Source organism: Hyla sarda, chromosome 3 (assembly GCF_029499605.1).
Source record: "Hyla sarda isolate aHylSar1 chromosome 3, aHylSar1.hap1, whole genome shotgun sequence".
NCBI classification, from domain to species: Eukaryota; Metazoa; Chordata; class Amphibia; order Anura; family Hylidae; genus Hyla; species Hyla sarda.
Window position 1 is genome coordinate 164093168 of NC_079191.1, and position 15374 is coordinate 164108541.

Consider the following 15374-nt stretch of genomic DNA (forward strand, 5'->3'; position numbering starts at 1 on the left):
TTAGCCACAGGTGCTGCTAAGCACGCGCCATAGTTCAGGAGCAGGACAAGGGTGTACCTGTATACCCTGTGTCCTTAAGGTGATACACACACCACCGGAGATTCATAGCAATAAGATCAAAGAAAAAGTTAACCCTAACAACCGATCAAGTTACTGCTTTAATTTTACAGCTTGCCTTTAAAGTGTACCTGTCGTCAACAAAAACGTATTATATAATGTAGAAAATAACATTATACAGGGTGGGCCATTTATATGGATACACCTTAATAAAATGGGAAGGGTTGGTGATATTAACTTCCTGTTTGTGGCCCATTAGTATATGTGAGGGGGGAAACTTTTCAAGATGGGTGGTGACCATGGCGGCAATTTTGAAGTCGGTCATTTTGAATCCAACTTTTGTTTTTTCAATAGGAAGAGGGTCATGTGACACATCAAACTTATTTGGTAATTTCACAAGAAAAACAATGATGTGCTTGGTTTTAACGTAATTTTATTCTTTCATGAGTTATTTACAAGTTTCTGACCACTTATAAAATGTGTTCAATGTGCTGCCCATTGTCTTGGATAGTCAATGCAACCCTCTTCTCCCACTCTTCACCCATTGATAGCAACACCGCAGGAGAAATGCTAGCACAGGCTTCCAGTATCCATAGTTTCAGGTGCTGCACATCTCGTATCTTCACAGCATAGACAATTGCCTTCAGATGACCACAAAGATAAAAGTCTAAGGGGTCAGATCGGGAGACCTTGGGGGCCATTCAACTGGCCCACAATGACGAATCCACTTTCCAGGAAAATGTTCATCTAGGAATGCTCGTACCTGACATCCATAATGTGGTGGTGCACCATCTTGCTGGAAAAACTCAGGGAACGTGCCAGCTTCAGTGCATAAAGAGGGAAACACATCATCATGTAGCAATTTTGCATATCCAGTGGGTTTGAGGTTTCCATTGATAAAGAATGGCCCCACTATCTTTGTACCGCATATACCACACCATACCATCAATTTTTGTGTTCCAACAGTCTTGGAGGGATCTATCCAATGTGGGTTAGTGTCAGACCAATAGCGGTGGATTTGTTTGTTAACTTCACCATTCACATCAAAGTTTGCCTCATCACTGAACAAAATCTTCTGCGTAAACTGATGGTCCAATGTTTGTTTTGCCCATTCTGCAGCACCTGAAACTACGGATACTGGAAGCCTGTGCTAGCATTTCTCCTGCAGTGTTGCTATCAGTGTGTGAAGAGTGGGAGAAGAGGGTTGCATTGACAATCCAACACAATGGGCAGCACATTGAACACATTTTATAAGTGGTCAGAAACTTGTAAATAACTCATGAAAGAATAAAGTTACATTAGAACCAAGCACATCATTGTTTTTCTTGTGAAATTCCCAATAAGTTTGCTGTGTCACATGACCCTCTTCCTATTGAAAAAAACAAAGTTGGATTCAAAATGGCCAACTTCAAAATGGCCGCCATGGTCACCACCCATCTTGAAAAGTTTCCCCCCCTCACATATACTAATGTGCCACAAACAGGAAGTTAATATCACCAACCATTCCCATTTTATTAAGGTGTATCCATATAAATGGCCCACCCTGTACAATCTAACATTCTGTTTTGAGACAACAATGCATCGCTGTGTATGAGCGACTAATTGATCATTGCATCTGATATGACTGTAGCCAAAAATCCAAACCTACAGTTTATATGGGAATGTGTGACTATAACATGCTTGATTCGTGTGGCTGTTGTTTTTAAAGCAAAATGGCAAATACAAATTAGATGCATTACTGCAGATAGGAAGTAAACAAGTGAGAGTCTCATACAAGACCCGTGACTTGTTCGAGACCTGATGTGAAGCTTTAGGATTCAAGGTTTAAGGGTAGCAAGAACAAAGTGGTGCTCCTCATTAGTATGGGGACAGTAAGAAAATATCATTTTTCATCATTTTAAAAAGAAAATGCCATTGAATATAATGTTTGAGTGCATATTATTACTGCTTCAGCTCTCAGATGACAAGGAGAATCATGAACATTGCCCTGGAAATAGAATGTCATTGCTTTTCATGAGAAGCAGTAACATCATCACTGATAAAACTGATTTCTCACAGTGTTTTATGCTGAGGTAAAATCAAGTATATTTTATGGATTTATAAGCATTTTAGGGCTTTAACAAAGAAAGTAAAAATTTAGGTTGAATGAAGGTGAGGTTTATGGCTTTGTGTTATGGAAGCTTAAAGGGGTTCTCCGGTTCTTAGACATCTTATCCCCTATCCAAAGGATAGGGGATAAGATGCCTGATCGCGGGAGTCCTGCCACTGGGGACCCCCGGGATCTTGCACGCGGCACCCTGTTTGTAATCAGTCGTGATCGCTCCGGGTCTGATTACCAACGACCACAGGGCTGGCGGCGTGTGATGTCATGCCTCCGTCACCGTATGATGTCACACTCCACCCCTGAATGCAAGCCTATGGGAGGGGTCGTGACAGCTATCACGCCCCCTCCCGTAGGCTTGCATTGAGGGGCGGAGCGTGACATCACACGGGGGGCGATCACCCGGTCAGATGTAATTCTCCATTGTGGAAAAAGGGTTATTTTTGTTTATTTTGTTCTTAAATGGGCACTGTTAAATTCTAAAACTGTTTATATCTTATATATCTTGGCAAAACATTAACCTTTCTAATATACTTCATAAGAAAATGTTATTTCCTTTTTACAGAAATCATGGCTTATAAAATCATGGCTTTGTCCAAGCTGAAGAACAGGCATGGACAAAGTCCAGTAAGAGAGGGTGAGCTAGTTATCCTCTGTGCTCTCTCCTGTCTGATAGCACTCCTCTGTTCTCTCTCCTGTCTGATAGCACTCCTCTGTGCTCTTCCATGTCTGATAGTACTCCTCTGTGCTCTCTCCTGTCTGATAGTACTCCTCTGTGCTCTCTCCTGTCTGATAGTACTCCCCTGTGCTCTCTCCTGTCTGATAGTACTTCTCTGTGCTCTCTCCTGTCTGATAGTACTCCTCTGTGCTCTCTCCTGTCTGATTGGACTTATCAGACAGGAGAGAGCACAGAGGAGTGCTAGCCCACCCTCACTTACTGGACATTGTCCATGCCTGTGCTTCAGCTTGGATAAAGCCATGATTTTATAAGTCATTATTTCTATAAAAAGGAAATACAATTTTCTTATGAAGCATAAACTACACCAATGCTACCCTTTATTATCAGTGCTGTTGCCAGCTACTCCTCAGCTCAGTCTCCAGGTTTTTATTATATATATATATATATATATATATATATATATATATATATATATATAATTGCCTTAGCTGGATTGCTGCTGTGTAGTACTGCAATAAGTAATGTGATACTATTGGGGAGGTATTTTGAGCTGCACCGTGGTATTAGTACCACTGGGGAGGTGTTTTATGCTGCTTTGTGGTATTTGTGGCATAACTGGACTGTGAAGTTTGTTGCTGTTGCTGAGATATTATGTACCTTTCTTGGTATTTGTTTGGTACTGCTGGAGGTAATATGGGTGCTGCATAATGGTATTTGCTTTTACACTTCTGTAGAGGTTATAAGGATGCTGTGCAGCAGAATGTGTTGGGTAGTGCAGAATATGTGGCTCCTCGGCTGTTGGCAGCTACACAAACAGTTGTAATAAGAATACACTTTTCTAATATTCCCATATATTCTTTGGTTGTTTTGTTTGCTTTTAATAGAAATTGATTGTTAGAGATAAGGAAATCTAGGAAAGTGTACTTCATATGGTTAATTTTCTTTTACACTATTGTTTTTATCTTGTAAAAGCTTGTGGAAGCTGAGAAAGAGTCTCTTTATTCTTAAATGGGGAGATATAGCATTACTACAGTACATTCGTCTGTCTGGGATATGCGGGTGAAGCAGATTTTTACAGATTTACTTCTCTATTGATTGTAATTTGTCAATAAATGTAACCAACTAATCTGTTTATTCATTAATAAAGTGTTTAGAGGTATATTAGTAGTTGATGTATTTCTTGCGTAACTGATATATTTTAATGTGACTATTAAAAAACCAAGATGACCTCCACTGTATTGTCTGAGACATGTTATTTTATTACTGTCATTTAGAAGTGGTCTGTATATTGCATGGGTGATACAATGGGTAACAATTCCACTTCTGTTCCTACAATTCGGACTTGAAGTCTCATAGACGGCTCTAGTATACCTTAGTATACCTTCTATTTCATACAGTGGCATTCAGAGATTTTTCTTTGGGATTCCATATGGATTCACTAGCAAATAGAAAACAGTAGCACGCTCTATCAGATGCTGTATGCAAGGGGAAATGATTCTCTAGAAGCAATAGAATATCTCGACATACAACATATGGCATAGCACAATGCACCATATGGTGACATAGAGAATGCCTACAGCACATGACTGAAGAACTCCTAACTGCATGTGGCTTTCTAATGTGCTTGATGCCTTATTCCCCATCAGATTGTGGTGGACAATATAGTATGGGGGTAGGTTTGCTATCCCTTCAACATTCTTTTTTATTAAAGTTAAATAGATATTACCTTGTCATATCCAAATTTTTCAATTTTTACAAAATAGTAAAGAAAACAAAAAGAAACACAAGTGTAGAATATACTGCAGGCTCCAAGTCCACATATTATAGGTGTCATTACACCAGTTCTCCTATAGTAGGGCTATTCAGTTTTCTTGATGATGTTTGGTGGATCAGCCAACAAGGTGAATATAGGTTAAATAAGGATTGACAGCCTAGACATGGCCCACGTCATAGCTCTGCTCTGTCTGCTTAGGGAGCAGAGCGGTGACAAGAGCTGTCAATCACAAAGAGAGGCGTGATTACAGCCAAAGAAGACAGGACTAGGTAAGTATAGCTTTCCGTCCAGGGGACTACTTACGGGGCCGTCAGGGAAAAATTTCTAACATCATATCCTCACCATCCCTGCAGGCAGAAACGTCTCCCAGGAATGGTGAGGAAGAAGATTTTACCATATATAAAGTGTTGCCAGGCATTATATATGGTAACATCTCATGACAGGTTCCCTTTATATATCTTTGACTTGCAGGATTCTGTATCTTTAAAAATGATGCTGGCCATTTGGTTGTTGCACTGCTTGTACTGGTTGCCCATGTTGCTGTTAGGAAGTGGGTCAGAGTTTAGTGAGAACCACATGGAGTGCCAGGGATATCTGCAGGGCCGTTTTTAGGCTTAGCGTGGCCCTAGGCAAAATAAAAAGAGGGGCCCCAAAAGTCGTAATAGTGCACTAACCAGATTTGCACATTTTTGGTCACTTCAAATGCCATAAAAAATATCTAAAAAACAATTGAAAAGTCCCATCAAAACAAAAATGGTACCGAGAAAAACTACAAATTACAGTGCAAAAAATGACCCTCATACATCCCCATATACAGAAAAATAAAAGATTTATAGGGATCAGAATAGTACAATTTTATTTTTTTGTATAGTTCCCCCACATTAGGTGGGCAGTATAGTCCCCCCACATTAGGTTGGCCGTATAGTTCCCCCACATTAGGTAGGCAGTATAGTTCCCCCACATTAAGTTGGCAGTATAGTTCTCCCACATTAGGTAGGCAGCATAGTTCCCCCACATTAGGTTGGCATTATAGTTCCCCCATATTAAGTGCAGTATAGTTCCCCCACATTAGGTTGGCAGAACAGTTCCCCCCACATTAGGTTGGCAGTATAGTTCCCCCCCCCACATTAGGTTGTAGTTCCCCCACATTAGGTTGGCAGTATAGTTCCCCCACATTAGGTTGTAGTTCCCCCACATTAGGTTGGCATTATAGTTCCCCCATATTAGGTGCAGTATAGTTCCCCCACATTAGGTTGGCAGAACAGTTCCCCCCACATTAGGTTGGCAGTATAGTTCCCCCCCCCACATTAGGTTGTAGTTCCCCCACATTAGGTTGGCAGTATAGTTCCCCCACATTAGGTTGTAGTTCCCCCACATTAGGTTGGCAGTATGCTCCCCCACATTAGGTTTTAGTTCCCCCACATTAGGTAGACAGTATAGTTCCCCCCACATTAGGTAGACAGTATAGTTCCCCCACATTAGGTTGGCAGTATAGTTCCCCCACATTAGGTTGGCAGTATAGTTCCCCCACATTAAGTTGGCAGTAAGTTCCCCCACATTAGGTAGACAGTATAGTTCCCCCACATTAGATAGACAGTATAGTTCCCCCACATTAGGTTGGCAGTATAGCTTCCCTACATTAGGTTGGCAGTATAGATCCCCCACATCAAAAATTTGGGCACCCCAGGTAAAAAATTGTATTAATGTGCATAAAGAAGCCAAAGAAAGATGGAAAAATCTCCAAAAGGCATCAAATTACAGATTAGACAGTCTTATAATATGTCAACAAAAGTTAGATTTTATTTCCATCATTTACACTTTCAAAATAACAGAAAACAAAAAAATGGCCTCTGCAAAAGCTTGGGCACCCTGCAAAGTTAATATCTTGTACTGCCCCCTTTGGCAAGTATCACAGCTTGTAAATGTTTTTTGTAGCCAGCCAAGAATCTTTCAATTTTTGTTTGAGGTATCTTTGCCCATTCTTCCTTACAAAAGTTTTCCAATTCTTTGAGATTTCTGGGCTGTCTGTCACGCACTGCTCTTTTAAGGTCTATTCATAGATTTTCAATTATGTTGAGGTCAGGAGATTGTGAAAGCCATGGCAAAACCTTCAGTTTACGCCTCTTGATGTAATCCCCTGTGGATTTCGAGGTGTGTTTAGGATCATGATCCATTTGTAGAAGCCATCCTCTCTTTAACTTCAGCTTTTTCACAGATGGCATCAAGTTAGCATCCAAAATTTGCTGAAATTTTATTGAATCCATTTTTCCTTCTACTCGTGAGATGTTCCCGGTGCCACTGGATGCAATACAACCCCAAAGCATGATTGATCCACCCCCATGCTTAACAGTTGGACAGAGGTTATTTTCATTAAATTCAGTTCCCCTTCTTCTCCAGACATACCATTGCTCATTCCGGCCAAAAAGTTCAATGTTAACCTCATCGGTCCACAGAACTTGTTTCCAAAATGCATCTGGCTTGTCTATATGTTCATTTGCAAAGTTCAAACGCTGTGGTGAGGACATAGAAGAGGTTTTCTTCTGATGACTCTTCCATGAAGACCATATTTGTACAAGTATCTCTTTATAGTGGAATAGTGTACCACACCTCCAGTGTCTGCCAGATCTTTCAGGAGGAATTGTGCAGTCAAACGTGGGTTTTGAATAGTTTTTCTCACAATCCTGCGAGCTGCTCTGTCTGATATTGGTCTTCCAGATCTTGCTTTAACTTCCACTGTTCCTGATGACTGCCATTTCTTAATTACATTCCGAACAGAGGATATTGACATCTGAAAATGTTTTGCTATCTTCTTATAGCCTTCTCCAGATTTGTGAGGGTCAACTATTTTCAGTTTCAGATTTCTAGACAACAGCTTAGAAGAACCCATGGTGCTGATTGTTGGGGCAAGGTCAGATGAGTCTGGGCATTTAAAACCTTTGAGATTGACATCACCTGATCTTCCCAGATGATGAGTGAGAACAATCTATGACACTGGCAGGTCTCAGCTTTGCAAAGGGGGCAGTGCATGGTATAAATTCTGCAGGGTGCCCAAACTTTTGCAGACACCATTTTTTTGTTTTCTGTTATTTTGAAAGTGTAAATGATGGAAATAAAATCTAACTTTTGTTGACATATTATTAGAATGTCAAATCTGTAATTTGATGCCTTTTGGAGATTTTTCCATCTTTCCTTGGCTTCTTTATGCACATTAATACAAATGTTTACATGGGTGCCCAAACTTTTGATCCCCACTGTAGGTTGGCAGTATGTTCCCCCATATTAGGTTGCAGTTCACCCCATTAGGTTGGCAGTATGTTCCCCCACATTAGGTTGGCAGTATAGTTCCCCCAACATTAGGTTGGCAGTATAGTTCCCCCACATTAGGTTGTAGTTCCCCCACATTAGGTTGTCAGTATATTCTCCCACATTAGGTTGTAGTTCCCCCCCATTAGGTAGACAGTATAGTTACCCCCCCCCCCCACACACACACACACACATTAGGTAGACAGCATAGGTCCCCCACATTAGGTTGGCAGTATATTTCCCCCACATTAAGTTGGCAGTATGTTCCCCCACATTAGGTAGACAGTATGGTTCTCCCACATTAGGTTGGTAGTATAGATCCCACACATTAGGTTGGCAGTATGTTCCCCACATTAGGTTGGCAGTATGTTCCCCACATTAGGTTGCAGTTCCCCCCCCCCATTTGGTTGGCAGTATGTTCCCCCACATTAGGTGTGCAAAACAGTTCCCCCAGATTAGATTGCAGTATGTTCCCCCACATTAGGTTGGCAGTATATTTCCCCTGCTCATTGCTCCCCCCTCTCCCCTACTTTTTCCTTACCTGGCCGCATGGCGGGTCTTGTGGGCTGTGTGGATAATATGACGAGTGACATCTCCTGCCTGCTCCTCTGCGCGGAGTCAGGGACGTCACTCATCATTTCCTGCAGCCGTGGCTGCTTAAGTTTAGCAGTCTGGCCGGCGCTGCAGGAAATGAGGAGTGACGTCCCTGGCACCGTGCAGAGGAGCAGGCAGGATACATCACTCGTCATATTATCCACACAGTCCCCTAGACCCGATGCATTACCTGAGCCTGCCAAGCGTAGCCAGGTAAGGAAATATGAAAAATAGAAAAAGCAGGAGAAGTGTCCGGGCCCGCCTCTGGTCACGGTTTTAAAGTGGCCGCGGCCGGGCTGCTAATCTTTAACAAGCACCCGGTGCTGTGGCCACTTTAAAACAGTTGCCCCCCCTACTGAGCAGCCGGCAGGTGCCCCCCTGGGGGATGGGGGCCCTAGGCAATTGCCTGGTTTGCCCCGCCCTTACGCCAACCCTGGATATCTGGTTACTGTAGCCCTTGCATTGTAGGCTGTAGTGGGTAGGCTCATGTGAAACCAGAGCCTGCTGGAAGACAACTAGTGCCAAATAGGAAAAGTAATGAAGGTTATGATTGGTAGATGTTATAATGTTGTTTGCTTGAGGAGAACTCTGCTGCTTAGACTGCTAGCATGTAAGGCAGTGTTCCCCAACCAGGGTGCCTCCAGCTGTTTCAAAACCACAACTACCAAGCATGCCCAGACAGCCTTCGGCTGTCCGTCATGTTGGTAGTTGTAGTTTTGCAACAGCTGGAGGCACCCTGATTGGGAAACACTGGTGTAAGGAGAGCCATGACATTGCAGACAGCCATGAGGCCTGCAGCTACCTGCAGACTGGACTTCCAGAGTGTCACAGCCCAGATGGGGATCAGGGTAGGTAGGTAAAGATGAACCCTTACCTTTGAGGCTGGTGCATAGAAGCACAGTCAGCTGAAGGAGTACACTGAGTTCTAAGTGATTTGTTAAACTGTAGAATCAACCCACATGTCTGTCTCCTGATATTCTTTTCTGCGCCATTCCTCTGTGGGGTGGTGATGGAAAGGCCCTTGCCTTGACAAGGGTTTACCCAAAACAATTACTTTATCTTATGTTACTACATATATAGAAGCAGGATATATTGTGATGACAGGTCTGCTTTAATATGTTTTATCACTTACCACAATTTTCACTTTGCCCCTTGCTTAAAGAAACAATGCCACATCAGGGACCAGCATCAATAGTGAAATGACCTCCTTCCGAAACCAGGATTCAGTCCTGTAAGTGAATATTATCTTTCCCCAGACCAATGTCTGATAAGAAACATTTAGGGCTAAATCCTAAATGTAGCTAAATGTACTATTTGCAAAATCTATATGTAGTGTTCACATAGAACATTACTCTAATGTTTACAATGTGTAGAGTATTGATATATAGTAAATATAGTGAAAGCACTGGATCCTTGCTCAGCCTATATACCCATGTGACAGCTGCACGTCAGGTGACTTACTGTTAATTGTTAAATGTTTTCTTGTTTCATTACAGCAGTGCAGTATATTATGTTATGTCGCCACCTAGTGGTCAGTATACAAGTTTCTTTACAAAATAATAATATAAAAGGTAGCTTAGCAAAAGCGATTTGTCGAAAAGTTCCTTTCTCTGCCGTGCTGTTCCGATCTCCTGTTGCCATTACCGCTCCTACGATCCATCTACTGGTGTTACTCTCTCCTGACTGACATCAGACACTGCCACCACGAGGACTTGCTACTGTGCGACATCCACCGGGTCCAGCGCAGTCTGGACCAGCCGCACCAAGCGCCTCTCAGCGCCTAGTGACCAGCCGGAGTCTTGTATCAGCACCACAGCGCGGGAGCCGGTATCAGGAACGGGTAACAAGTATCATTATATCAAGTTACTATTGCAATAGTATTTACGGACGTTGAATAATATTATGCCATATATATATAAACTGACCATTATCCGGATGATCAGAGGCTAAATAAGTAACATAGTAACACAATCCACTACTACTTATGTCTGAAATGTTTATGAATTTTTTAAATGTTTATAGACTTTTTATTACTTTGTATGTTATATGCATATTAATCTATTTGCCAATTAATTTATTCCTCCCGCAAGGGCCCTTTGTGGGGAAATTGTGCATTATATATTTTATTAATAAAAAACATGTTGATTTGAAGCACGGTCTTAGAGATATATGATTCCAAAATATATTTAATACTCTACTCTCCTTGAGGTCTGGGCTTCCTTTTCATATAAAAACCCCAAAATTACCTTATTCACCTTGGGTATAGGCGATTTCCCGGTGTTACCGCGGACAGTAGCTAATTGTGAGTTGCACCAATTCTTTTAATTTCTAAAGCTAATAACTACTTACTGTTTATATGTAGCATGTGCAATCAAGGAAAATGTTATTTTTATTATCCAACTTATTTACTTATTATAATGTTAAAAAGGTAATTTAAAAGGGTATACCCACCCCAAGTTGTTATCCCCTATCCTATAACAAGCTTTTTTGTGGGGGACCAACACAATTTTGTCCCTGTTTGTGGGAACTGTGAGGGTTCCAGTGATCAGACCCCCACCGATCAGCTTGTTATCCCCTATGCTATGGGGATAAACCATCATTTCCCCTTAGGGTACGTTCACACGTACTCAGATTTGATGCACAGGATTTTTGCTACAGATCTCAATGTAAACTAAATGACTGAGCACAGCTTCTAATCCGCAGTTACAAATCCTGCACATTAAATCTGCGCAGGATCCTATACGTGTGAACGTACCCTTAGTTGGGAATGTTCATATTTCTGCATATTTAGTGAGAGCTGGAGTTAAAGGGGTACTCCAGTGGAAAACTTTTTTATTTTTTTTATTTAAATCAACTGGTGCCAGAAAGTTAAACAGATTAGTAAATCACTTCTATTAAAAAATCTTAATCCTGCAGAGGAAATACTTTTCTTTTGGGATTTATTTTCTGTAACGTCCACAATGCTCTCTGCTGACACCTCTGTCCATGTCAGGAACTGTCCAGAGCAGGAGAAAATCCCCATAGCAAACATATGCTGCTCTGGACAGTTCCTAAAATGGACAGAGGTTTCAGCAGAGATCACTGTGGTCTTGACAGAAAAGAAACCCCAAAAGAAAAGAATTTCCTCTGTAGTATACAGCCACTAATAAGTACTGGAAGGATTAAGATTTTTAAATAAAAGTCATTTACACATCTGTTTAACTTTCTGGCACCAGTTGATTAAAAAAGTTTTCCACTGGAGTACCCCTTTAATTTGTGTGAAACGGCTGGGCACTTGGGCAGTGTATGCAGAATCTGTACAGAATGGGTTACTTTTGGGAATTCTTAGTTCCATATACTATATCCTGCTGAGCTAAGTAGAAGACTTTCCTCTGTACATCTTGTACAGCAGTATATTGTACCCAGACTCTGCGGTCTACTATGTATATTTCATGCACAGAATTAGAGATTTGTCACCTGCAAATATGCCGCCTCAGGAACATCTGTCTCCCGCACAATACGCTTTATGATTAATTGCTGCAATTAGTTCTAATTCCTTTTCTATTTATAAAACAGTTTTTGGCTTGTGAATCTATTGTCCTCCTTGTTTGAGACGTGGAGATGGGGGCCGTGTGGTGTGCTAATAGCAATCGAATAAGACAAGACATTAGATATTAATGAAATAATACAAGATAATAAAAACAGATAAATACATGTGTCTGCACACCATTAGAATTATATAGTACACTAACAGAATTTTGTAGAAACAAGAATTAACAGAATTTTGTAGAAACAAGCTTTCGGGATTAACTAATAGAATTTTGTAGAGACAAGCTTTCGGGATTCCTCCCTTTATCAAGTCCAAAGCAAATCTAAGCTCACAAGTAGAAGACACAGGTTACATCTCACAAATATGCAGGGGTTAAGACAATAGATGTGGAGAATTCACACTAAGATGGGCCATAAATTTTCCAGCTATAGGAACATAGACTTAATAGATAAGGATGAGAAAAAGGGGGAGGGAGGGGGAGCAGGGGAGAGACTGAAAATTAACCTATTAAGGACGCAGGGTGTACCTGTACGCCCTGCGCCCGGTCCCGGTGTTTAAAACAGGGTCACGCCGTGACCCCGCATCACACCGGGTTGGTCCCGGCTGCTAATGATAGCCGGGACCCTGGGCTAATAGCGTGCGGCACAGATCGTTGTGCCGCACTCTATTAACCCTTCGGATGCGGCGATCAAAGTTGATTGCCGCATCCAGAACGAAAGTAAAAGCTTTCCGGCAGCTCAGTCGGGCTGATAAAGACTATCACGATAAAATCGTGATGTCCCGATCAGCTAGGACGCGAGCTCAGGTCCCCTCACCTGTCTCTGTCGCGTCTGATTGCTCCAAGCCTGAGCTACAGGCTTGAGCAATCGAGCCCCTAGAACGCTGATCCTTGCAAAGCTATGTCTTTTTAGGGATCAGGGTAAAAGATCAGTGTGTGGAGTGTTATAGCCCCCTATGGGAGCTATAACACTGCAAAAAAAAAACTTCCCTAATAAAAGTTTGAGTCACCCCCCTTTTCTCATAAAAATGTTTTTTTTTTTATAAAAATAAACATATGTGGTATTGCTGCATGCGTAAATGTCTGAACTATAAAAAATATATCGTCACAGGGGCCTGACGAAGCACCAAAGCGTGCGATACGGCTGTGGCCCTGATGTCTGATTCCCTCCATAACATCTCAGCCTCCCCATCCTTCTGTTGCCTGACCGCGATGTCACAGACCTGATCCCTTGGAACTGGTGATCTGCTCCGCAATTTCTGTTTCTTATGTGTGTAGATAAAAATATATTGTTAATTAAACCGCATGGTCAATGGCGTATGCGCAAAAAAATAGTGTATTTTTGGTCACTTTTTATATCATAAATTTTTTTTATAAAAAGCGATAAAAAAGTCAGATGAATACAAAAATGGTACCAATAAAAACTTCAGAACACGAAGCAAAAAATTTGTCCTCATACGGGGGCGTACGCGGAAAAATAAAAAAGTTAGAGGGGTCAGAAGATGACAATTTTAAACATATACATTTTCCTGCATGTAGTTATGATTTTTTTTAGAAGTACCGTATTTATCAGGGTATACCACGCACCGGCCTATAACACGCACCCTCATTTTACCAAAGATATTTGGGCAAAAAAAGTTTTTTACCCAAATATCCTTGGTAAAATGAGGGTGCGTGTGTGTGCATGTGATACACTGTTTCTGACCCCGCAGAAGCCCCCAGAAAAGGCAGGGGGAGAGAGGCCGTCGCTGCCCACTTCTCTCCCCCTACCTTTCCTGGGGTCTACAGCCCTGCTGCCGCCGCTTCTCTCCCCCCTTCTCTCACCTCTGTCCCCTGCCCCCTGGCTATCAGCGCCGCTTCTCTCCCCCTGGCTATCGGCGCCACTTCTCTCCCCCTGGCTATCAGCGCCACTTCTCTCCCCCTGGCTATCAGCGCCGCTTCTCTCCCCCTGGCTATCGACGCCACTGCCCCATTGCTGGCGCCGCTGCCATATTGCCTCCCCCATCCCCGGTTTTATAATTACCTGTTGCCGGGGTCGGGTCCGCGCGAGGCGCAATGACGAGTGACATCTTCAACGCGACGTCACTGGTCATTGCGCAGCGCATAGCAACTACGCAGGAAATGCCACACCGGAGCTAGAAGCAGCGCGGACCCGACCCCGGCAACAGCTAAAAACCGGGGATGGGGGAGGCAATGGGGCAGTGGCACCGATAGCCAGGGGGAGAGAAGTGGCGGCAGCAGGGCTCTAGACCCCAGGAAAGGCAGGGGGAGAGAAGCGGGCAGCGACGGCTTCTCTCCCCCTGCCTTTCCTGGGGGCTTCTGCGAGGTCAGAAAAACCGAGGATGGGGGAGGCAATGGGGCAGCGGCGCGGGCAGTCTCTGGACCCCAGGATAGGCAGGGGCAGAGAATCGGGCAGTGACGGCAGGTCTCTGGACCTGCAAAAGCCGCTGCAGTTCATTGATTTAAAGCGCCCGCTTTAAATCATTGAACTGCAGCGGCTTGTCTGCGTATATAACACGCAGATAGACTTTAGGCTAAAAAAATGTTGCCTAAAAAATGTGTGTTATACGCCGATTAATACGGTTATACGAAATCAAACCTATATAGGTAGGGTATCATTTTAATCATATTGACGTACCGAAAAAATAGAAGCTGTCATTTTACCGAAAAATTTACTGCGTAGAAACGGAAGCCCCCAAAAGTTACAAAATGACGGGGTTTTTTCCCGTTTCGCCGGATTTTTTGGTAAAATGACTGCAAAGTAGAATTGGTGGCGCAAAAAATAAGCCATCATATGGAATTTTATGTGCAAAATTGAAAGTGTTATGATTTTAGAAGGTGATGAGGGAAAAAATGAAAATGGAAAAAACGCTGAGTCCTTAAGGGGTTAAGCAGGACAAAGTGAGATGCAAAAGAGAATCCAGTACATACAGTACAGTACAGGACTCAATGTGGATTTGAGCTTCTTATCTCATTATCAAAATTTCTTACAATCTGTACTGTACTGTACTGGATTCTCTTTTGAATCTCACTTTCTTCTGCTTTATTACCAGTCTCTCCCCTGCTCCCCCCTCCCTCCTTCTTTTTCTCATCCTTATCTATTAAGTTTATGTTCCTATAGCTGGACAATTTAGGGCCCATCTTAGTATGAATTCTCCACATCTATTGTCTTAACCCCTGTATATTTGTGAGATGTAACCTGTGTCTTCTGCTTGTGAGCTTAGATTTGCTTTGGACTTGATAAAGGGAGGAATCCCGAAAGCTTCTCTACAAAATGCTGTTAGTCCAATAAAAAAAGGTATTACAAGATACTGCAACATTTTTTGATTTGCATCTACA

General features: G+C 42.4%; 1 protein-coding gene and 1 long non-coding RNA gene across 5 annotated transcripts in view; one reads left to right on the plus strand and one right to left on the minus strand.

Moving 5' to 3' along the window:
• Positions 1 to 15374, plus strand: part of FGF12 (fibroblast growth factor 12) — a 513249-nt gene that overhangs the window by 120444 nt on the left and 377431 nt on the right. The window lies entirely within an intron of this gene.
• The window catches only part of LOC130361846 (uncharacterized), a 65591-nt gene continuing 62198 nt past the window's right edge, over positions 11982 to 15374 (minus strand). For all 4 annotated transcript variants that reach the window (XR_008891173.1, XR_008891170.1, XR_008891172.1 and 1 more), the window contains one exon: positions 11982 to 12127. This is a non-coding gene — a long non-coding RNA (uncharacterized LOC130361846). The remainder of the gene's footprint in view (positions 12128 to 15374) is intronic.